The sequence below is a fragment of the Euphorbia lathyris genome, chromosome 7, assembly GCF_963576675.1.
Source record: "Euphorbia lathyris chromosome 7, ddEupLath1.1, whole genome shotgun sequence".
In the NCBI taxonomy this organism is placed as follows: Eukaryota; Viridiplantae; Streptophyta; class Magnoliopsida; order Malpighiales; family Euphorbiaceae; genus Euphorbia; species Euphorbia lathyris.
Genome location: NC_088916.1, coordinates 83,435,208 through 83,459,139, shown reverse-complemented (window position 1 = coordinate 83,459,139; position 23,932 = coordinate 83,435,208). Strand labels below are relative to the sequence as shown.

Sequence of the window (23,932 nt, the reverse complement as noted above, 5' to 3'; positions counted from 1 at the left end):
TTCATCATAATATTAGACAAACATAATTGCCCACATGTTTGAATAAGATGATTTTCACAAACACTTAGTTCTCCAACAATAATCCATATTTTTCTTTCCTTGTTTCTTTCCAACTCATTTATTACCCATGAGATTAATTGAATGAATTCCTGGTTTCTTAAGCCTTGCCTCCTCTTGAATGAGCATACTTTGCAATTCATGCACATTCCATTTGTCCTTTAGAGTATTGTAGTTCATATGAAATGGACCATACTCAGAAGGTAAGGAATTAAGAATAAAGGAAATTTTCATTCACTTCCATTCCCATAGACTTCAGTCTTGCAGCAATATTAGACATTTCAATAATATGCTGGTGCATGGTAAGAGAACCATCAAACTTAATAGTGGTTAAAGTACCCATTAGTGTCCCAGCAAGAGACTTATCAGCAGACTCAGAAGAGTGTACCTTGACTATTAAAGGAGCGGATAAACATATTAAACATAATTGGAAAATCATCCATTCAAAACCAGACTCTGATACCACATGTTAGAAATCTTAGATTTCATCATAATATTAGACAAACATAATTGCCCACATGTTCGAACAAGATGATTTTCACAAACACTTAATAACAACTAGAAGAGTATACCTTGATCCATGACGATTATAATCGAGTTCTTTTAGAATCACAAGAATTGTGTTTCTCTCACTTAACCCTTTAGACTTTACAGATTTTCTAGATGGACAGAAAATCACTTTTAGATAGGTTAGAGAGAGGACCAATTCTGATTATGTTCTATAAATATACCTTCCATCAAGGTATCTCTTCATCCATAAGGTACCTTTTCATTAATGAACCAATAGGATTCAACGTACCCTTTGGTTAATCAAACATGATGATTGATCGTACCCTTACGTGAACTGACCAATAGCATTTATTGTTTTATTTTATCAAACTACATAAGTATATAATATACTAGGACCATATTCTAACTTGATATAAATTATGGAAAATCCAACAGTATAATCTAATAGAAAGATTACTTAGAATATGCTTTTTGCTCCCCCACCTGGAGATGCAAGACTTTCAACTATGAGATAAAGAATTGGATTATCCCAATTAGAATTCTGGTCTATTTTCACCTCCCTGAAACGATTTCTCTTCAAGATGATACCAAAGCATATAATCCATACCAATATCAAGCAGAATCTTATCTTTTCCTTTTGAATATCCCAAAACCTTCATATTGTCAAACCATGTGTAAAAAAATAAAGGTTCTGTAACAGAGAATAACTTTGTCCAACTAAACTGATCAACTTCATCCTTCTTCCTCATATATAAATCAGCCTGATTAATTCCACCATTTTTCCAGGAACTACAGACATAGCTGATGCAAAGAAACTGTTCTAAAACATGTAATTTGGTTTCAACTCCTTCCAATGAGTAGATTCAGCAAACAGGTTGAGAGACTATAGAGAATGTCTCTTTTTGCCCATCTAATTTAACAATCTCTGATTTCTCTCCGTTGTTACAAAAAAAAAGTGTGCATAACCAGTGCATACTACCATTCTTAAGCTAATCAATTCTAGGAAAACATTTATCACTATCAATTCTGGACCCGAGGAAACAGATATTTTGAGCACTGCTCCAAATATTTGATTTCAATCTATAAATCCAAACTTGAACTTCTACTTGACGTTTTCGCTCAAGAGTTGCTAATGGTTCGGACTTTAGGTGTGACTTTGAAACCAGAAACTTCCCTATACTGGCGGGTGGATGGATTCCACAGATCAAATCCAAATTTACCTTGAGACACTGAACAATTCAAGAGAACCAAACAGTTACAGTAGCCAAAGACTTACTTCAATGAGGATGAGACTGGATTTTCAAGCCATATAATATCTTCTTCAAAATCAATATTAACATCACAAACATGAATTTTTTTGGTCGATGGCTCGGGGAAAATCAGTTTATGAAGATTGAAGTTTTGAGAAGCCCTGCTCAGATGTCGATTGATAAACTTAGGGCTATAATGACTGCCCAAATGGTGGTTATATGCAAGCCCAATCCATCATATACAATTCTAAGGTTTTTAGTTTGTAAAGCATCTTTACATTTTGTTGTGATGTGCGTGTGAATCAAAAGCAATTCTTCTGTTATTTGGACATTTCAGATTGTAATTTGTTTGTTTTTTAGACATCCTTTTAAGTTACTGGATCTTATTTACAATGTAAAGTAGTTCAAAGAACTAATTGTTAATTTGTAACCTTTGCAGAAACTGCAACATGATCTACATGCAGCACGAATCAAAATCAAGCAGCACGAGGATAACTTGAAAATTTTGAAAAGTCAACCAAACAAATTAGAAAACTCAATACTTGATCCGCAAGGTATGCTAAATTATATTTTGTGCCTCTTCTAGAGGATTAGTTCTTCTTGAACATCACTCAGCTAAGAAGTATTTAGCATACTTGCAGAAGTATTGAGTCTTCTAATTTGTTTCGTTGACTTTTCAAAATTTTCAAGTTATCCTCATGCTGCTTGATTTTGATTCCTGCTGCGTGTAGATCAACTTGAAGCCTCAGACATAATTTCTTTATGTCTTCATTGCATATAGTGAACAAATTAAAAGCCTTCAAAGCTTATGCTCTCAAATAATGTCCTAATTATTGGAAGATGAAGTCATCAAAATTAGCTACAAAGTTTAAAAGTTTTCTGCCATTCAGAAACAAGGGCTCACGATATAATTTCTTTGATAACAACCATGCAAGCATATACATGGCTTCTACTCTTCTAGATATCAACCCATATTTGAAGTTTTTACATTTAAAACTGTAAATTCCATCTTTTGATGCCTTCAATACTGTGAATGATTTAAAACCTGGATTCATGTTAGGGCTATGAATTTTTTTTCAAAATATAGTTCACTAAGTGAAGCAAAATGAAGTAGGAAAAAACAAATAGTGAAAAAGGGAAACACACACTAATCACCAGCCTTCTTAGGGTCTCCAAATTTATCATTCTCATTTAAGCAATAATTCAAAGAAACTTCCCTGATTTTCAAATAGCCATCACAATGAAAAATCATTTTCCAAGCCAAGAGCATACAAATTTCACCACCATTACGTCTCTAAGACCATCTCCAACCCAGGAGCAAACCGTATGCATCAAAATACGGTCATTTATCATCAAATTTGATGCTCCATTAATTTTTTTTGATGGAGCATCATTTAATAAAAAATAATATTATTTATTTTCTTTTTCATTTATTTTATATACATAAAAAAAATCATTTAACACTAATAATCAATCCATACAAAATCATTTAACTCTAATAATGATGAAATGTTTTATCAAAAAAATAAAATAATAATGAAATGGGTTAGAGTAAAAACATTATAGCAACATCAAAACAGAGAGACAAAATGATGAAAACATGGTTTGATGCAGTAAAGTTAATGAAATGTGTTGGAGTTGGTCTAAGCCCAGGTTAGTTGCAAACGGAAAAGAACTGTTCATTAAAGCCAAAACGCAATATTACCATCCATACGTGGTTCAGATCAACGTGGTTAGGTTTTGACAACAACAAATTTAACTTGTCAAACTAATTTTTGTGACTCACATATATACCAAGTAAAACAAAATTCACTTGGAATTATCCCAATGATCAAAGAAAATTAAGCAATTAAAAAGGACGGACGAATTCCATCTTAAATTACAAAATGCACAACTGGAAAATTATAGACCCTAATTTGGTAGCTCTAACTATGAGCTTACCCAGAAATATAAGTATAGAATTCCTGAGCTTTAAAGACCTAGGATGGCCAAAGAAGAAGACTGTGCAAGGCAATGAACTGTGAAACTGTGGTAGAGATCAGAGTCAATTGAAGAGCATGAAATCAGGGTTTGGAGTGGATCTAGGGGGGTTTAAGCCAACTTCCTCTCAAATACAAAGCTAAATAAATTAATTAAATAGTTACTTTTTTTTAACCAAACAAAATGTTATTAAGAAATTAAAGAAGATTCAGTACAAACTATAAAAACCAAGAAATTAGGGATAGAAAATTCACTAATGAAACTAGCATTGTACTGAGAACACGTAGCCATAGCATGAGCCGCTCCGTTTGCTAATCTCGAGATGAAGGTCACCAAATAATTTAAATAGTTATTGAGTTTTGTCATAGTATTATACTATTAGGTACCACTATGTTTAACAGAGGCGATATGAGGTGAGATAGTATAAAAAGTGGCTTTTTATATAGGTTGTTTGTTAGAGGGCATGTACAAGGAAGGATAGATGAGTCGAACTCCAATTGATTTTATTTTTTTAAAATTTATGATCATAATCAATGTATCTCGCACATGATTTTTTTTCATGTGTGACTAATACGTGACATTGAGTTCCCTTGCAAATTGTTCATGCCATCTTTTGGGCACCATGAATGATTTTATTATGGTCAAAAGCAAAACTTTAATAATTTTATGGCATACTATATCGTCAGCTCTCTGAAATTGTCCATAATAGTAGATTGGTTCCCTGAACTTTGCTAGTGTCTCATCAGCTCCATAAACTTCCTTATTTCGTATCACCAACTCCCTAAACTTGCCCATGAATTTTTTTTAGCTCCCTAAACTTTGCAAATGTCTTACCAACTCTCTAAACCTGCTTATTCCGTAACAACTAAATACAAAAACCATAATAAGAACTCGTGTTAAAGTGCAAAAATACCCATAAAGTTTTGGGACATGAGTAATTTTACCCCTAACGTCTAAAATGGTGTAATTCTACCCATAACTTTGGAAGCCAAGAGCAATCTTACCACTAACATTGATAAATTGGGTTAATTTTAGAAATAATTCATCAAATTGTCTTATGTGTCATGAATTTTGTCATCTACATTTTACACGTGCATCATTTTATCGGTAACAAATCACAAATGTGGAAAAGAAAATATACTATCTTTTGTACGAATTGGACAAAACAATTCAAAAAATTCACCAATTTATAAATTTTCTCTTGGCTACTAACTTTAGGGGTAAAATTGCACTATTTTAGACGTTATGGGTAAAATTACTCCTGACACATTAGGGGTATTTTTGCACCTTAACCCTACTAACTCTGGATCCTCATTATTTCGATCTCTCAATCCTGCAACACTAACTCTTATAATAGGTTCAAAGGTAGGGGAAGAAAAAAACTACCTCATAAATAGATGAAGATGTATTTTTAGACTTTACAGTTAATATAAGATCTATGATTGGGCCTTAACTATCAGTTCGAGCTTTTAGTTCAATCGGTTCCATGACATGGTACCAGAGCCTCTAAGACCAAATGGTCGAGCGTTCCAGTCCAGACAACCTCATTAATTTGTGGAATTAAAAGCACATGGGGGGACGGGCAATATGAGACTTTTAACAATAGTCTTTGATTCTACTTACGCTCAGTGTTGAATCTGTTTTGGTTAAGTCTGATCTAATGCTCGTTTCTAGTGAATCTAAACTGTATATCTCAAAAAATAAAGTTTAGTATAATTTTCATTTATAAAGTTTAGCATAAAGTTTAGTTGAAACAAAGTGAGATGTTAGTCTATTTGTTTAACCACGTTTTGATTTCGATTTCCTTTATTTTTTTGTTTATCGAATTTTTTTTTTTTCTGAATGTGGAATTGCAGGTTTGATTTGTATTTGCACGATTCGTGAAAAAGAAGATGCATCTTACTGAGAAAGCCAATGTTTGTATGTTGGTAACAGTTCTTTCTCTTCATATCTAAGGAATTTGAATTTGTTTTATTTTTCTATTTCATTCAGAAATCATATTCAATTGGATTTGTTCCTTTCTTCCTTTTCATACAAAGAATTAATGGTTTGATTAGTGCCTGGCTTCTGGTTGAAGTTACTCTTATTTTTTTTTTTTTGGTTTAATAAGTCTGTTACCTCATGCTAGATCTAAAACTTAAATTGATTACTGAAATTTTAATGTTGTTCTTGTTTAATTGCATTCAATATACTCTTGTTTTTTAATAGAAATTGTTTCAATATACTATTGTTTTTCAATAGAATTTGTTGAAGGTAAAAAATGGAAGACACTTGTCAAAGTAGTAACTGCCAACTGAAATCATCAAGAGAAATCAAGTCCTGCCGCAGTCACCAGATAATATATAATACCAGTTGCTCTGCTGCAACATTGTCTGCAGATGATTATGATAATGACCAGGATGATGAGGACACATATGATTATGATGCACTTTCTGTTGAATCCATAGAAATATTTCATTTATCTCGATCATATTACTCGAGGAGAAGAAAGTGTAGAAATTCTCATAGGCTGCAATTGGTTTGAAAGTATTTACTTTATTTCATCAAGTTTGACCTGGGAAGCCAAAGCTTAAATTAATTTAATTCTACCACAACCACATATATAGTTATTAACAATTTATTCAAATAGTCTTAGATCTTTCACTACAAGAAAATTGAGTTTTGGGTACAAATAGTTAAAGACAATTAAATTATATTGTCCTCAAATTATATTGTTAAATTTGTAAGGAAGACAAAGAATGATACAGTGCCCAATTCTTTTTAACGTGAGAATAGGGGACAAATTTAAATTGACAACTGTTTATATAAAAATATCTCTCCATTAAGTGTCCCAAAATAATCAGCGGGAACAACTCCCCCCAAAAGCAAAATCAAAGAAATTCAGTAAAATAAAAATTCTGAAATTGAAAATCCCTTTCTTGTAGACACAAGTTCTCCACCGCCTCTCTCTCTCTCTCTCTCTGCGATCAAACTCGTCTCGCTCCCTCAATCCAAGCTCGCTCTCTCCCTGTTTCCCTTTCCCTGAACCTTCTGTCTTCTTCCCGTCTCTAGTCTACCGCTAGGCACACCTCTACTGGTATCTCTGGTGACTCTAACGACAGAAGCTGTTTGTGGCACAACAGGTTTTTGTTTTTTAATTTTATGAATTGATTTTTTTAGGGTTTTGAACAATTTTGGGTCAATCGCATGTTAGGGTTTTTGTTTTAATTTGAAGAATTGATTTCGTGATGTTATTAGCAAAGATTTAACAGAATCACAAAACGAGCCTTATAGAAACGTTAATTTTTTTTCCAATAAGCAGAATAGTTTAAGCAATACAAAAAAAAAATTAGCAAAACCAAAATATCAATATAAAACAAGGACCACAAATGAACTTCTGAAAATAAATAACATTTGACAAAGGCATTTGATGATACAACGTAATAACACAACAAACCAATCAATCAAACTAACTCTTTCTAAACATGAACTATTTAAATAATGCAAATTTAATTGTAAGAGGGACATGTTAATATAAAAGTAAATTATTAATTCAAAACCTCAAGTTACTTGCAGCCTCTTATCATCTTTCTTGTAAGAAATGATCGTTTTCGTTTTTGCCGGCCACATTCTGCAATCAGTGCTAGAATATATTTTTTTCTTTCTTCCTGTTTCTGAAGATCTGTTGAATCACTAATATTTTGACATGAATTTTCTTCATGTTTCTTCATTGTCATATTTCCTACACAATATAAACTAAGTTAAAATCATGTCTTTTCTAGATGGATTCGGATTTTTCACTATCATTCTAGATATTTTTTATTTTTTTTATTACTTAAACATTGCAAGGTATATCTATTTGGATTTCTCCTTTGGTTTTGATTTAAAAAAATAATTCAATAGCCATATCCTTCTAAAAATAATATATGTAGGTTTGGAAACTTCATAAGGCAAAAGAACAAATTCCACAAATCATTATATGTATAAACTTAATTGTGCTGCTCAAAGTTCAAATTGGAAAGCCATACACATATATTAAAATTAGGAGCTTTTAGTAGATTAGAAAAAGAAACTAAAAATCACTGAAAGACATTTGAAGGGAAAGGTTTGAATCCCATAAAATTAACATATATACAACTAATAAGAGAGAGTATACATACAGACATGGAAAAGCGCAGGGAGAGATCTCTTCTATAAGTGAAAGCTATTGTTTATTTGATGAGTGATATAGAGAACTCGTTCATTTTTTCTAAGTAAATACAACTGAAGAGGCAATTTTGGTGGAGAGCTTCTCTAGATATATGAGATTTGGGAGTCTAGGGTTTCTGTTCATCAATCCTTTTGATTATATGTGAGATCTAGGAAGATATATTTGTAATTAACTTTTACCTGCTAGGGTTTCTGTGGAGGAATCATTTTGTTTATATATTTTAAAATTTAAGAATTGCATTTTTATTTAATTTAATAGATTTTTATATGTTCCCTTCATCAACACTTAGGTTTAATTTTTTTTAAAATAGATAATCATGAAATTTGACCCTAACATTTTTTTTTTAAAAGTGCAGATTTAGCCTTAAGGCATTAAATAGTTCAACTTTAATCCTAAGGTTTCCAAGCAGGACCAGTTTTACCATTATTATATTGAAAATTTGAAAAGACTAGTTTGACTATTATTTAATGTTGTAAGATTGAGAGATCGAAATAATGAGGATCAAGAGTTAATAGGGTTAAGGTGCAAAAATACCCATAATATTTTGGGTCAGGAGTAATTTTACCCATAACGTCTAAAATGGTGCAACTTTACCCCTAACGTTAGTAGGCAAGAGCAAATTTATAAATTGGTGAATTTTTTGAATTGTTTTGTCCAATTCGTACAAAGATAGTATATTTCTTTTTCCACATCCCAACATATATTTGTGATTTGTTACAAATAAAATAATGCATGTGTGAAGCGTAGATGACAATATTTCATGACCGAGAAGATAATTTGATAAATTATTTCTCAAATTAACCCAATTTATCAATGTTAGTGTTAAAATTGCTCTTGGCTTCCAACTTAGGGAGAAAGTTGCACCATTTTAGATGTTAGGGGTAAAATTACTCATGTCCCAAAAAGTTATGGGTATTTTTACACTTTAACACGAGTTAGTATTATGGTTTTTGTATTTCGTTGTTACGGAAAAAGAAAGTTTAGAGAGCTGGTAAGATATTTGCGAAGTTTAGGGAGGTGAAATTTTTTTATGGACAAGTTTATGGAGTTGGTGATACAAAATAAGCAAGTTTAGGGAATTGGTCCGGTTCTTTTTAATTGCTTAATTTTCTTTGATCATTGGGATAATTCAAATTTTCTAATGTAAATTGGACTCAATTCATCTCTTTCTAAGAAAAATTGTTTTGCACGGATGTTTATAAATCGATAATCAGATAATTTCAAGTGAATTTTGTTTTACTTGGTGTATAAGTGAGTCACACAAATTAGTTTTGACAAGTTAAATCTGTTGTTGTCAAAACCTAACGGCGTTGATCTGAACCACCTATGGATGGTAATATTGCCTTTGGGTTTAATGAACAGTTCTTTTCCGTTTGCAACTAACAGGGGCTTAGACCATCTCCAACACATTTCATCAAATTTACTGCATCAAACCATGTTTCATCATTTTCTCTCTCTGTTTCGATGTTGCTACAATATTTTTACTCCAACCCATTTCATCATTATTAGAGTTAAATGATTTTGTATGGCTTGATTATTTGTGTTAAATGATTTTTCATTTCTGGTTTTTATGTATATAAAATAAATGAAAAAGAAAATAAATAATATTATTTTATTAAATGATGCTCCGTCAAAAAATTTGATGGATCATCAAATTTGATGATAAATGACCGTATTTTGATGCATACGGTTTGATGCTGGGTTGGAGATGGTCTTAGAGCTGCTATGAAGCACTAATATGGTTTGATGCGTACACGTATCCGATACTCCGGGTGCGGGGATTCGGTGGGATACATACGGGACACCCCTAGGAAGTATCCCTTTTTTTCTTTTTTTTGGGTAAATAATTTATTAGTCCTCTAGTTTTTACCTAACACACTCTTTAGTCCCTCTATTTTGAAAATCACATTTTAAGGTCTCTATCTTTTACCAATATTAACCTTGTGGTCCTTTTATCTATTTTTTTAGATTTTTAAATATCTTAGCTTTTAGGGCAACCACGGTACAATACAAGTTGACCATGTTACTCTGTTATTTCATATATATCTGTTTATGCTAAAATATAACGATTACAAGTCTAAAAAAATTAGACAAAATGATCAAAGGGTTAATATTGGCAAAAGTTAGGGACCTTATAATGTGTTTTTCAAAATACGGGGACTAAACAGTGTGTTAGGTAAAAACTAAGGACTAATAAATTATTTACCCTTTTTTAATGAGGGGATACGCGGGGACACTTCGGGGATACTTTAAGGGTTTTTTTTAAAAAACTTCGAAAGTATAAGGGTTTTTTTTAAAACTCATAAAATATAAGAATTAAAATGATATAATCACAGGATTACTAGTATATACAGACACGAAATCATTGAACCCTAACAAAATTGAAATTCCTAAATCTTTTCCCTCATCTGGTTTTCAGTGGTTCTGTGCAATCAGTTGTCTTCCTCGATTACTTTGCTGAAGTCGATCCCTCTCATCTGGTCGATCTGCTTTGATCGAGTTTTTCCTCTCATCTGGTGGATCTGCTATGAATTAATTACTTATTAGTTACTTGAGAGTATTATTTGTGTTTGTATAATGACTTTATGAATATGATTTGTGATTTATATATTTATGTATCTTTTGAATTTTCATTATAAATGATATATATTATTAATTATATATAAAATTTGTAGTATCCCCACCTTACACTGTATGCCTACCGGTATTGGTGCTTCATAGTAGAGCTGTAATTCTGGTGAAAGTTGTATGCTCTTGGCTTGGAAAATGATTTTTCATTGTGATTGTTGTTTGAAAATCACGAAGTTTCTTTGAATTATTGCTTAAATGAGAATGATAAAGTTGAAGGCTGGTGATTAGTGTGGCTGGATTTTGTTTCCCTTTTTCGCTATTTGTTTTTTCCTGCTTCATTTTACTTCACTCAGTGAACTATATTTTGTTTTCCATAGCCCTAACATGAATCCAGGTTTTAAATCATTCACAGTGTTGAAGGCATCAAAAGATGGAATTTACAGCTTGAAATGTAAAAACTTCAAATATGGAGTAGAAGCCATGTATATGCTTGCATAGTTGTTAAGAAAGAAATTATATTGCCAGCCCTTGTTTCTGAATGGCAGAGAACTTTTAAACTTTGCAGCTAATTTTGATGACTTCATCTTCCAATAATTAGGATATTATTTGGGAGCATAAGCTTTGAAGGCTTTTAATTTGTTCACTATATGCAGTGAGACCATAAAGAAATTATGTCTGAGGCTTCATATGTTTTAGACTTTTATATATCATCTTTAGATTTCAGAAGATTACTATGACTATTTCCATTATTAGTAAATATGGTTTTTGATTGTCGGCTTTTTATTGTTTCTTGAGGTGCACTATGATGCATACAAATGTGCCTTGCTTTACCTATTTGTGTAAGGAACATAGTGTCTTGTTGCTCTTTGAGATGATATGTTCATAGTTGCAAATGTTAAGTCAATCCTTTTGTTTTAGCTGTAATTCTTACATATAGTGTTTGGGCAGGATTTGTCTGCTCTGATGGAAGAAGAAGCTAGTATTATCCCAAGTAATGAAATGCAAAATGGTGGTTCTATGCAAGCTCAATCCGTCATATACAATTCTAAGGTTTTCAGTTTGCATAGCATCTTTACATTTTGTTGTGATGTGGGTGTAAATCAAAAGCAATTCTTCTGATATTTATATTTTATTTTTATGGGGTTGACATTTGTAAAAAAAAAGCCAAAATTTCACATTGAAATTTGTATTTTTTTAGACATCCTTTAAGTTACTGGAGCTTATTTACAATGTAAACTAGCTCAAAGAACTAATTGTTAAATTTTAACCTTTGTAGAAATTTCAAGATGATCTACAGGAATCAAAATCAAGCAGCATGAGGATAACCTGAAAATTTTGAAAAGTCAACGAAACAAATTAGAAGACTCAATACTTGATCTGCAAGGTATGCTAAGTTTTATTTTTTGTGCCTCTTGTAGAGGATTGGTTATTTTTGAAGATTACTCAGCTAAGAAGTATTTGCATGTGCAGTTCACTTGGGTACAAGCACATCTAGGAACAAATTTATGTTGTGTAGTGTAATGGTTATTAATTTAAGCATGGTAGCTACCTAACAAATTGAACTGAGTCACCTGTTTTTAATTGTTGACCATTAATTCTTGGTTCTCCAGGTGCTTTAAGTACTGTGGTGGCAATGTTTAGATCTGTCATTGGTATACACTGTCTCCTTCAATGTTTTAGTTAATTTAATTAGACAAGATATTTCAGTAAAGTTTTTGCTGATATAAACCAAAAATGATGTTGTTAGGAAACTGTTGTAGCTAGTCCAAATCAGAGTAAATTTATTTAGAAATTGTTATTTTCAGAATTATCATTTATTTAGGAAGTCTTAGTATTAGTAGAAATAGGAGTTTATTTTCAGAACTATTATTTAGGAAGTTCTAATTCTAATAGGATAGTAGTTTATTTTTAGATTTTTTATGTAGGAAGTGTTAAATCTAATAGAATAGGAATCCTAGTTTAAGTCTGCCTTTTGTACTATTATAGAAAAGAATCATTTATCATTGGTAAAGTACTATTTGAAAAACAAATTCAGAGGTCAGGAGTTCTTATCATAGAGATCCGGGTTTCTCTCGAACGAGCTGCATTAATTAATTCTCATCATACTAGCTCGAAAGAAAAAGAAGTAAGATTCACTTCCTGATTTCAAGGTTCAAGGACCCGTAATTTGATCCAAAACTCAGGAGCTTATAACAAAGTGGTATTAGAGCAAGTTATGAGTGAATCAAGTAATTTGGAAGAACAGTTTGAAGCCTTTTTGAGCTTCATACTGCAAAGACAGGCCAAAGGTGGAGGCCATGGTACTCCAACTAGAAACCATTGAGGAGAGTCGCAATCTAGCACAACAAGGAAGGAGACAGGGGGTGGACAGTAGAATACGACGGCAGGAGGAGGTCTGCTTCCAAAATTCTCGAAACTGGATTTCCTAAGTTTGATGGGTCGTATGATCCCTTGAGCTGGTTGGTTGCATATGTATGAGCATTTTTGTAAGCATTAACACACTGTTGAAAGGCACAGTAGTGGTCAAATAGAGTTGCATAAATCTGCTGAATTACCAAGGCTATATGAAAAAAGAGAAATTATCAAGATGGGACTGCTGGCCAGCAGTGGAAGGACCGTTTAAAGAAATGAAAGACTAAGGGGATTTGTTATAATTATGACTAATCGTATACATGAGGACATCAGTATAAACGATATCACTGGCTGGAAGGACCGGAGGAACCTTTACTAGAACCAGATGATGAAGATCCTATCACCAACCGATGCTTTGGTGAAGTAGCTCTCGTTATCATCTTTGTGCATGAGATCACACTCATTTTTGTAGGGGAAGGTAATGTTAAAACTGTTGTAGCTAGTCTATATCATAATAAATCATTATTTTGATTAGGTTTAGGACTTACTAGTTTCATAATTGTTATTTATTTAGGAAGTCTTAGTCCTTGAGGAGTAGGAATTTATTATCAGAATTGTTATTTAGGAAGTTTTAATTCTAATAGTGGTATGGTTTTATTTTCAGAATTTTTATTTAGGAAGTTTGAATTATAATATGAGCAGGAGTTCTAGTTCAAGTCTGCCTTTTGTACTCTTATAAGTTATAACAGGGAAGTGTTTATCATTAATAAAGTAAGCATCATTTGAAAAACAAATTCAGAGGTCATGAAATTAATTCTCATTATAGGTAAGCTAGGTCGAAAAAGAAAATAAAATTTACTTCTTGATTTCATAGTCAAGGACCCATAACTCAATCCAAAGCTCAGAACTTATAGTGTGAGCAGTTTTTTTATCTCAACTTCTAGTCAGTGTTTCCGAATGGAAGGATTTACTTTTAGATGCTAGAATTGTTTGGAGATTTTATCTGTATAATCATTTGTGATGCATAATATCTCTTTTTCCATTTTCATTTTTTGCTACTGACAAGTTTCGTTTCAGTTATTCTTGGTAATTATCACTCTGCAAGACCTCCTAGTGGTAAAAGTGAAAGCCATTCCTCCAATCAGAGTGAGGCAGAAACAGTAAAATAGATTATGCAGCATGAAACTTCTGCTGCTGTGTCAGCTGACAACGCGCCATGGTACTCATGCACCTCAACTCGCATTCACTAAGGATGTGCTTGGTATTGTTGCTACTCTGGGCAAGGTGGATGATGATAATCTTAGCAGGTTAGTTTGAAGTTGCATGTTATCTGCTATTGATATTTACTATCTATCTAACATGTAGATTCTTCCTCTTCTATGAAATAAGTCTTATGATTAGTTTCCTTGCTAATATATAATGTAGTCAGTTAATTTATATACTCCACAATTCCAAGAGCTCTTATTATTTTCAATCAGTGAAATGACTTTGTACTTACTGCCACACTGATCTTTGCTTTTAAGAGCTGCATGATAATGCAGTTGTTGTTAGTTATCTGCACTATTTTTAATCTACTTTTACTTATTCTTTCTTAATTGCAGGCTTCTTTCGGAGTACTTAGGAGTAGAGATAATGCTAGGAATTGTTTGCAAGACTTACGAAGGTGTTAAAGCTCTTGAAACTTATGACATGGAAGGCCATTTAATAGTGATTCTGGAATTCGAGGCTTTGGTACTACTATCGGACGGACTCTGGATGGTCGATTTCTTGTCATTTGTCTCGAAAATTTAAGGCATGTATCTCTTTCTTTTCTTTATTGCTGTTTGGAATTCAGCTCTTGAATTACAAACTTTTTTTCCCTTGTAAACCTTACTGTGGTGAATTTGTGGATGATGACCCTCAAAGAAGGCTTGATCTTCTAAAGCCAAAATTGCCTAATGGCGAGTGCCCACCTGGATTTATTGGTTTCGCTATTAACATGATCCATGTGGATTACATGAATTTGTTGTATGTATCTGATGTCTATGGCCTCAGAGAGACTCTATTTTACAGCCTCTTTTCTCGCCTGCAAGTTTACAAAAGTAAGGAGGAGATGCTACTTGCTCTTCTACTTATAAGTGATGGAGCAATTTCACTAGATGGATGGATTATTAAGCCTAATGGTTTCTTTTCCTTGGGGAATCGGTAAGTATTTTAATTTCATTATTGACATGAAATTGTCTTCCAATCGGATCCAACGGTGAATTTCATTGGTTTACAGCATCTCCTTTTGTGGTATTTCGGAATTTGCTTTCTGCATGTAGGTAGTTTAAATGCACTAAGAAACAAATGTCTTTCTGAATCGTGATAGATTGTAGAATTTTGTATGTGCTATAATTCGATTATAATAGGCCACCTATAGGGTTCATAGCATTAGCCTCTGACCTTCCAAATTCAACTCATGATATTTGGTGCATGGATTTTTCTTCCCCCAATTTTTGTACAACTATCATACAAAAGAAAAGAAATACGTATTTTCTCTAGAATGGTCTATTCAAAGGGTGAGCCTTGACGCAATGGTAAACATTGTTGTTGTTGTGTGACCGAGAGGTCACGGGTTCAAGTCTTAGGAGCCACCTCTTGCCAAAAAAAATTGGCAGGGGAAGGCTTGCCCCCAGTAGACCCTTGTGATGGGATCCCTCTCCGGACCCTTGCTTAGCGGGGACGCCTAGTGCACCGGACCGCCCTTTATGTTTCATGCGAAGCATCTGGCTACTAAATAACATATTTTGGCATACCCTATGTTTAGAGTTACATGTGTGTGTGTGAGCGCGTGTTGTGTGTGTATTTCTCATTTGGTATCTCTTATTTCTGGATTTTTTTTGTTCGGCAGGAATGATGTTGATGTAAGATTTCCAAAAACTTCCATGTCAGCAAATCCACCTGATAGCTACATGGAAACTGAGAATCAACTCAAACAGAAGACATGGGAAAAGGAGAAGTTGACAGAGGATTTAAAGCGAGAGAAAATGCTGTTGAATTCTGCAAGATTCAATTTTGAGAGAAAGAATGAAGAGTTTGTTAAGTTTCTCTCACAAACCTCTGCAAACACAACTCAGGTATTGCACTGAACACATCTTAATTGAGTTGGATTGGAGTTGTATTTTGCAGATTTCAACAGCATTTGCTCTCCCTTCAGATGCAGGGAGGACAAGATAGGTTCAACCCTAGATGATATTAGAAGGGGGAATCAAATCCTTATCAGGATAGCAACTCGGAAAAGTCTTCTATTCCGTTATCGTTTTTGAATGGGCTAAGAATTTCTTTTCGTGAAAAGGGCAGCTTATTCAGTTACCAGGAGCAATTGGTTTTGTGAAGTCAATGGTTTGAAACAATCTTCGTATTAGGAGTAGCAAATCTGCCATTTTTTTTCCTTTTAGTTTTTAAACATTAGGAGTAGCAGTGGGTAAATTTAGTAACTTCTGGACTCTTAACATCTTCATAATCAATGTTTTTAACTGACTTTTTGTATTGACTAAGTTGGAGTTGTTTAAAAATGTTCAGCACTTCAAGTAGGAGCAACTTTTACAAGTTCTTTCATAAACCCTGAAATTTTTGCATGATGTGAAATTATTATGGGTTTTTCTTTTTGCATACTTTTTGATTAATTTGGATAAATAATTTACTAGTTTCTATGTTCTTATATATTAAGCTAGTCTGTTTTTAGAAATAATTGTCTAATCATTAAGTTTTTGTTTCTATCGATTCTTTAAAATTAATAGTCAAAATTGAATAAACTAATTTTAAGTGACAACTCTTTATCATATTGTATAAAAATAAAATATCTATGTTTTTATTTTCGAACATAGTCATAATTTATAGGGATAAGGTACCAAAATAAGCCTAAGATTTTTGGGGAAGTACCAATTTAGGCTCAACTTTTAAAATAGTACCAATATATATAGGCTTAACGCTTACAACATAATATCAATTTAGACTTAACGTTTATATTATAGCATCAATTTAGGCCTCACGTATAAAATAGCACCAATATAGACTTAACGTTTACAAAATAATACGAATTTAAACTTAACATTTACCAAATATATACAATTTAAGCTAAACATAATAATTAAATTAATCATATTATATTCTTTCCCTATTTTTTTTTTGTAGGAAAAGGAAAGGAAAACAAACAAACAAAAAGCCTAACCCGGGATCAGTCTAGGAAGGCTGACCCCAACCCTATCCTCAAGAAGAGTAGACAAAAGAAAAGAGGGAGGAATAGAAAGGGTAGTAACACCTAACATCCCCCCATGCCCAGCAGCTGCCAAGCGATCCGCCACGCGGTTTTGCTCCCTATAAATATGGGAGAAACTAAGAGCCTCAAAGGCAGGACGAAGCCTCAAAATAGCCTTGATCAGATTCTGGCTATTAAGATAAAAAGTCTGGCTATCAGAAATCCTGTTGATTGCCTCCAAATTGTCAGACTCCACTGAAAGCCTCTTAACACCCATGCGAATGGCAAGTTTAATACCTGAAAGAATACCCCAGAGCTCCGCAGAAAAGGACGAGCTCATCCCCAAATTATGGGTAAACCCAGCCAGCCAAGCGCCACCAGCATCTCGAAGAACACCTCCGGCAGCAATTCTGCCATTGCTAAGGCATGAGCCATCCTATTCAGCTTCACAACCCCTTCTCTAGGCTTCCTCCAACCAACTAAATGGACCACTTTATCCGGGGAAGGTCTCGCAAGGGGCTCCCCTTCAAAGCTCTTTATAATAACAGAGAGCTTTTTCGAGAAGAAGTCAAGTAAGTCAGGGATACGGATAGTCTTCTCAGCAAATAACTCTTCATTCCTCCATTTCCAAATTTGGTGACAGATAATAGCGAAGAGAATGTCACTGTGCTCCATGTTGGCCAATAATTTCCCATTGGCACCATCAGAGAACCAGTCAGCTACAGAATAAGCCATAAAAGAAGGAAGGATGTGGTGAGGGAGAATCCCTTCCCAAATCTTTTTACTATTAGGGCAATCCCTCAGAGCATGGCACAAGGTTTCCACATGACCTCTGCACCTACTACAGGCTCCTGACTCAGCCAAGTGCCTTCTGTGCCTGTCCGCATTAGTGAGCGGCATGTCCTTGACTCCCAGCCACAGGAAACTTCTAATGCGATAAGGGATTTTAAGGGCCCAAATGGTTTTCAAATCTCCAAGGGAGGATCAGCCCTATTAGGGGAAAAAGCTTCATAGGCCGATTTACAAGAATAAATGCCATTATTAGTCAAGGCCCAGCAGTGTCTGTCTTTATCCTCCTCTTGATTGCTAATCTTAACTCCTCTAATCTTAAGGAGGATCTCCAGGCTAAGGAATGATTCGAACTTAGACCAGATCTAGTCTCCCTCTGAGTCCACCACATCAGCGATCTTCCAGGAATGGATATCATTAGGCGGAGGGGAGCTACACACTTCAATCAGCGGTTTATCACCAATCCAGGTGTCATCCCAGAAACTCATGGATTTACCATTACCCACCTCCAGGCCAATCCCCGTACAAAACTCAGCAAATACTGCACTAAGCCCTTTCCAGAGGAAGGAGCAGCTAACAACCCTCTCCTTCGGGCCACCAAAAATTCTATCTTTCCGATACTTGCCGCACAGAAGACGAACCCAAAGAGATGAGGGGCATTGCCATATTCTCCAAAGAAGGTTCATTAAAAGGACTTTGTTGTTGTCCTTAGCTTGCCTTATACCCAGACCCCCCCTGCTTTTAGGCTGGCAGGCTTCCTTCCAAGGGACCAGGTGAACCTTCCTCCCCTCACCAGACTCTCCCCAAAGGAAACGCCGATGAATCTTATCAAGATCGTTAAGGACCGGCTCAGGGAGTTTACAGGCTTGCATGATGTGATTTGGAGCTGCGCAGTTGACAGATTGGATTAAGGTAAGGCGACTTGCAAGGGAAAGAGAACTAGCTTTCCAGCTAGCACACAAACCATTAGTTTTATCCAGAATGTCTTTAAAGGAGGCTTTGGAGACTCTGTCACTGTGAAGAGGGACCCCAAGATACTTCCCCAACGATTGAGTTAGGGGGATGCCAGAGAGCTCACTAAGGCTTCTGCACAAGCCGTTGTCCATGTTCTTTGAACAAAGCATACGGGACTTTTGGATGTTAATCTTCTGGCCAGAAGCATCATAAAAGCAATTAAGGATATCCATCACCACCTTAATTTGCTCCACATTACCCTCCACGAAAAGCATCACATCATCAGCAAAGAACAAATGGGTAATAGGGGGGCAATGTCTACTGATGGAAACAGGATGGAGAGTCCCCTTGCTCACCGCCTCTTGGATCAGGTGAGACAGTCTTTCCATTGCAATAACAAAAAGGAAGGGGCTCATAGGATCCCCTTGATGAATACCCCTGGAGGGAGAGAACTCATCAGACATGTCCCCATTAATCATAACCTGGAACACATGAGAGGAGATGCATTTCTCAATCAGATTCCTCCAGTTTTTCGGGATACCAGCTTTGGCTACACTATCCAGAAGAAAGCTCCAGTTAAGTCTATCATAGGCTTTCTCCAGATTCAGTTTAAGAGCCACAATCCCTTTCTTTCCTTTTTTAATTTTCATGGAATGGACAACCTCCTGGGCAATAACAACGTTATCCATCATTTGTCTACCAGGAACAAAGCTCCCTTGATTCTGGCTAATAATATCCGGCAGGATCTTCCTGATTCTATTAGCCACAATCTTGGTGATAGCTTTGTACAAAACATTACAGAGGCTGATAGGTCTCATCTGAAGAAAGGAAGAGGGTTTATCAACCTTAGGAATCAGAACAAGGAGGGTCTTATTAACCAACCTGATATCGTTAGAACCACCAAAAACACCTAACACAAAGCTGTAAATGCCCTCTTTCACAGTATCCTAGTGTTTATGATAGACGCTAGTGGGGATACCATCAATCCCAGGGGCCTTAGTGGAACCGATGCTGGAGAAGGCCAGATCAATTTCTTTGAGGTCAACTGGATGGAAAGCATCCTTAATAGCATCCTCCCCTAACCGAGGAAAGGAAGTATCAGAGTAGGCACTCTCCAAGTACACCGCTTCTTCTCTGAACAGGTCCTTGTAGAAGTCAAGGGCAAGACGCCGAATGTCCTCCTCCTCAAAAATCCAAACACCATTGGCGTCTTTGATAATGTCGATTCTATTCCTCTGTCTTCTAATAATCGTGGAGAGGTGGAAAAACCTGGTGTTTCGGTCCCCGTCTTGAATCCAAGTCTTCCTAGACTTCTGGAACCAAAGGAGCTCTTCCTGTCTAAGCACTGCTTACAACTCGTTCTGGAGAGATCTAAGCTGGCCATTCAGGCTGTGGTCGAAGCGGACCTCTAAGCAACGTTGGATGCCTTCCATCCTTCTCAAAAGCTTGTTTTTCCTTCTGATAATGTGGCCAAAGATGTTTTTATTCCATCCAGCCACATTTCTCCTGAACTCCTCAGCAGCAAGAAGGATATTAGAGTGAGGTTGGCAATTGTTTTTAATAAAATTCTTAAACTCGGGATGAGAATCCCAAGCCACAAGATACCTAAAAGGTCTGTTACCTTTGACCATCTTAATAAGGATAGGGCAATGGTCAGAGTGACGGAAAGGTAGATTAAGCACATTGACCTCAGGAAACCTACAGATAGCAGTAACATTAGCATACACCTTATCCAACCGAACAAACACACTATTAAATTTCATTGCTCATATAATATATGCAAACTAAAAGTAATTGATTATCCACAATATTTCGAAATATTGTGGATATTCAATTTAGTAGTCATGGAATCATTGATGAAAAACAAATATTTAAGCTTTTGCTTGTCCTCAAGCAAATTAAATCCGAAAACAAAGAAAAAGAACAAGCACTCAAATAAATAAACAATGAGACATGATTCATTTCAAGTAACAATGTAGAAGATCATAATTTTGAGCCGTCCGAAACATGATAAACACCTTGAGTAACTAAACGATTTTTGAATTTATACTTTTGGCCATTAGTGAGACATTTTTCAAATTGTTGATACTTAATGAACTCGTTAAACACCTCACATAGGATTCACTCTTTACGCTCAAGTGTTCGGAGTAAGGTGTTTTCTCTCAATTTTCCAACACAAGTGATAACTATCGTGGGCTTGCACGGTCATCCAACCTCTACCACTATGCCTCCTTACTATGATTTGATCAAAAGGACTTAATTGGGTTGTAATGAAGGGTTGAGGTTTGGTGTGATTATGATGGAAATGAGGCTTAAGAATCTTATTGAGTTTCTAAAATGTTAAGTCACTATTTGGTAGTTGAGACCATTTATTTCTTTCTTTCTTTTCTTTTCTTCCCCTTTTTTCTCAAAAATTTTGAATAAGCTTTTTTTTTGGAATGTGAGAATTGTATTAGTAGGGGGGTAATGTGTGTGAGCCAAAGAATGTATATGTTTTTGCTTTGATGCTCTCTTTTTTAGACTCATATTTATCTATTAGAAACTCATAGATTCCGGGATTTTTGGATACAAAGTGATGGAATAGGGTTATATTGTGGTGGCAAAAGAAGGGCAAGGCTCAAAATGGGGAACAAGGGAAAATGATTTCGGGTAGGCTATTGGTTTATATGGTGGCGAAATGAAAGAAGACCTTAATCATATCAAATTCCTAGTTCCGTATGTGTGGTTTCGATTAGTATTTGATGCAAGCCCTATAGTTAAAAACAAGCGTGGATCCCACATCAAAGAAAAATAATCGAGTTATTTAATATGTTCGTGGCTCAAAGTATCTCTCCATGGGTGCGTTTGTGTGCTATAAGTTCAAGTATTTCAACTATGGGTAAATGTCTAAAAATGAGTATTTATTCAAGTAGAGTTATTCAAGTTTTTATTCATGACCCGACGATTCAATTTTAGAATTTTAGAATTGTCAAATGAAGGTTTATCCTATCACAAATTAATGCTATTCAAGACTTGGTTTAAAGTTTGTTTCGGGAGCTAATTGATACTTTAGGACATTAATACTTGGGTTGGGGTTGTGTTTCCAAAACAATTACACGCCTCCATTCCCTATCTTTTACCCCCTCCAAGTAATACAGTATATTTACGTAGATCGATCCCACAGAGATTCTAGACAAGCATTAGCTATCTACAGGTTCTCGAAGTCTAAATGATTAATTTGAAAAGGTTGGTTTTGAATAGCGATAAAAACTTTTGTTGTTAAAAACTATGTTGTAAAACAATAAGGAGTCGGGTTCACTTTCTAAGTTTGAGTCAAATCAAAGCTATTGAAATAAAACACCAAAGAGAAATTCGTGATTTTAAGATGGTGATTTCTAAAAGAAACTTGGTGCTAAGACCTTAGATCACCTCGTTCTATTCCTTCACTCCTATTTACCTAACCTAGCTAATGGTTACTTAAATACGACAAGAAAGCCTTAAGTAAATGAGAAATTCTAACATTAAAGTGTTGGAAACCACATCGACTTGCTATCGAGTCTAAAAATGTAGTTTTCCACCAATCTCTTGATACTATGGTGAGTAAAAAGCGATTGACCAAAATATGAGTTAAGTTTACCTTCCTAGTTCTTAAACACAACTTCTTTTCGGGTATTTTAACTAAATAGACTTCTAACTTTGCTCAAAACATTAGCAAGATTCCCCTCATCCCTAGTTGGGAAGAATTAGTGCTTGGTCATTGGGGAAGTAATACTTGAAGTGAAACAAAGTGAAACTTAGTGAAAGTAAGAGATGGAACACAAAAGATGGAAATAACTTAAAAACATGAATTTGAACTTAGAAACTACTTAAAACAAACTAAAACAAAGGAAAGACAATTTCCCAAAGCTTGGCTACAATGAATATTACAAGTGTGTCGATTTCCTCATACATCTTATGTCTATTTATAGGCTAATCTTTGCTCAATTCAAGATGATAATCTGAATTTGATGATTGGTAGCCTCCAAAGTACTGAATTGGTGCATTAAATGTCTTTGAGAAGTCAAATTGGGGAAGAGTATGGGCTTGCATAGAAAGGAGGAGCCGCCAATTGCAATTTGCTGAAATTATCAGGTCTCATCGAGACCTGTACCTGATGGCTGCGAATTATGTGAATTTTGCTAGGTCTCGCCGAGCCCTAGGGAGGTCTCGCCGAGACCTCTCTTTGATCTAATTAGGTCTCACCGAGACCTATATAGGTCTCGCTGAGACCTATGTAAAAATACCTAAAAACTGTTTTGCTCGTCATTTCTTCGTCCCTTCTCAGAATGCGTCCCTGTTTTGTCCTATAGCTCACTAGAATAATTGTCAATCTTGTGGGGTGTGTGAGAGTGTGGAAAAAATGCTAGAAAAACTCGTGAATTAAATTAAAAACACCTGATAGTGTGTGAAAATGTGAAATTAAGTGAAATTTTACAAAATTAACACTAAAGCATTAAAAATGCATTAAAAAGGAACGAAAATATGACTCAAAATCATAGTGAAAATAGATAACAACATCACCAAACTTTAAGCTTTTGCTTGTTCAAGCACTCAAATAAATCAACAATGAGACATGATTCATTTCAAGTAACAATGTAGAAGATCATAATTTTGAGCCGTCCGAAACATGATAAACACCTTGAGTAACTAAACGATTTTTGAATTTATACTTTTGGCCATTAGTGAGACATTTTTCAAATTGTTGATACTTAATGAACTCGTTAAACACCTCACATAGGATTCACTCTTTACGCTCAAGTGTTCGGAGTAAGGTGTTTTCTCTCAATTTTCCAACACAAGTGATAACTATCGTGGGCTTGCACGGTCATCCAACCTCTACCACTATGCCTCCTTACTATGATTTGATCAAAAGGACTTAATTGGGTTGTAATGAAGGGTTGAGGTTTGGTGTGATTATGATGGAAATGAGGCTTAAGAATCTTATTGAGTTTCTAAAATGTTAAGTCACTATTGGGTAGTTGAGACCATTTATTTCTTTTCTTTTCTTCCCCTTTTTTCTCAAAAATTTTGAATAAGCTTTTT

At 34.8% G+C, this 23,932-nt stretch overlaps 1 pseudogene; it reads left to right on the top strand.

The window, feature by feature from the left end:
• The first annotated feature begins 10,368 nt into the window (after window positions 1–10,368).
• Window positions 10,369–16,463, top strand: LOC136201198 (protein DEFECTIVE IN MERISTEM SILENCING 3-like; annotated as a pseudogene).
• Window positions 16,464–23,932: the final 7,469 nt, after the last annotated feature.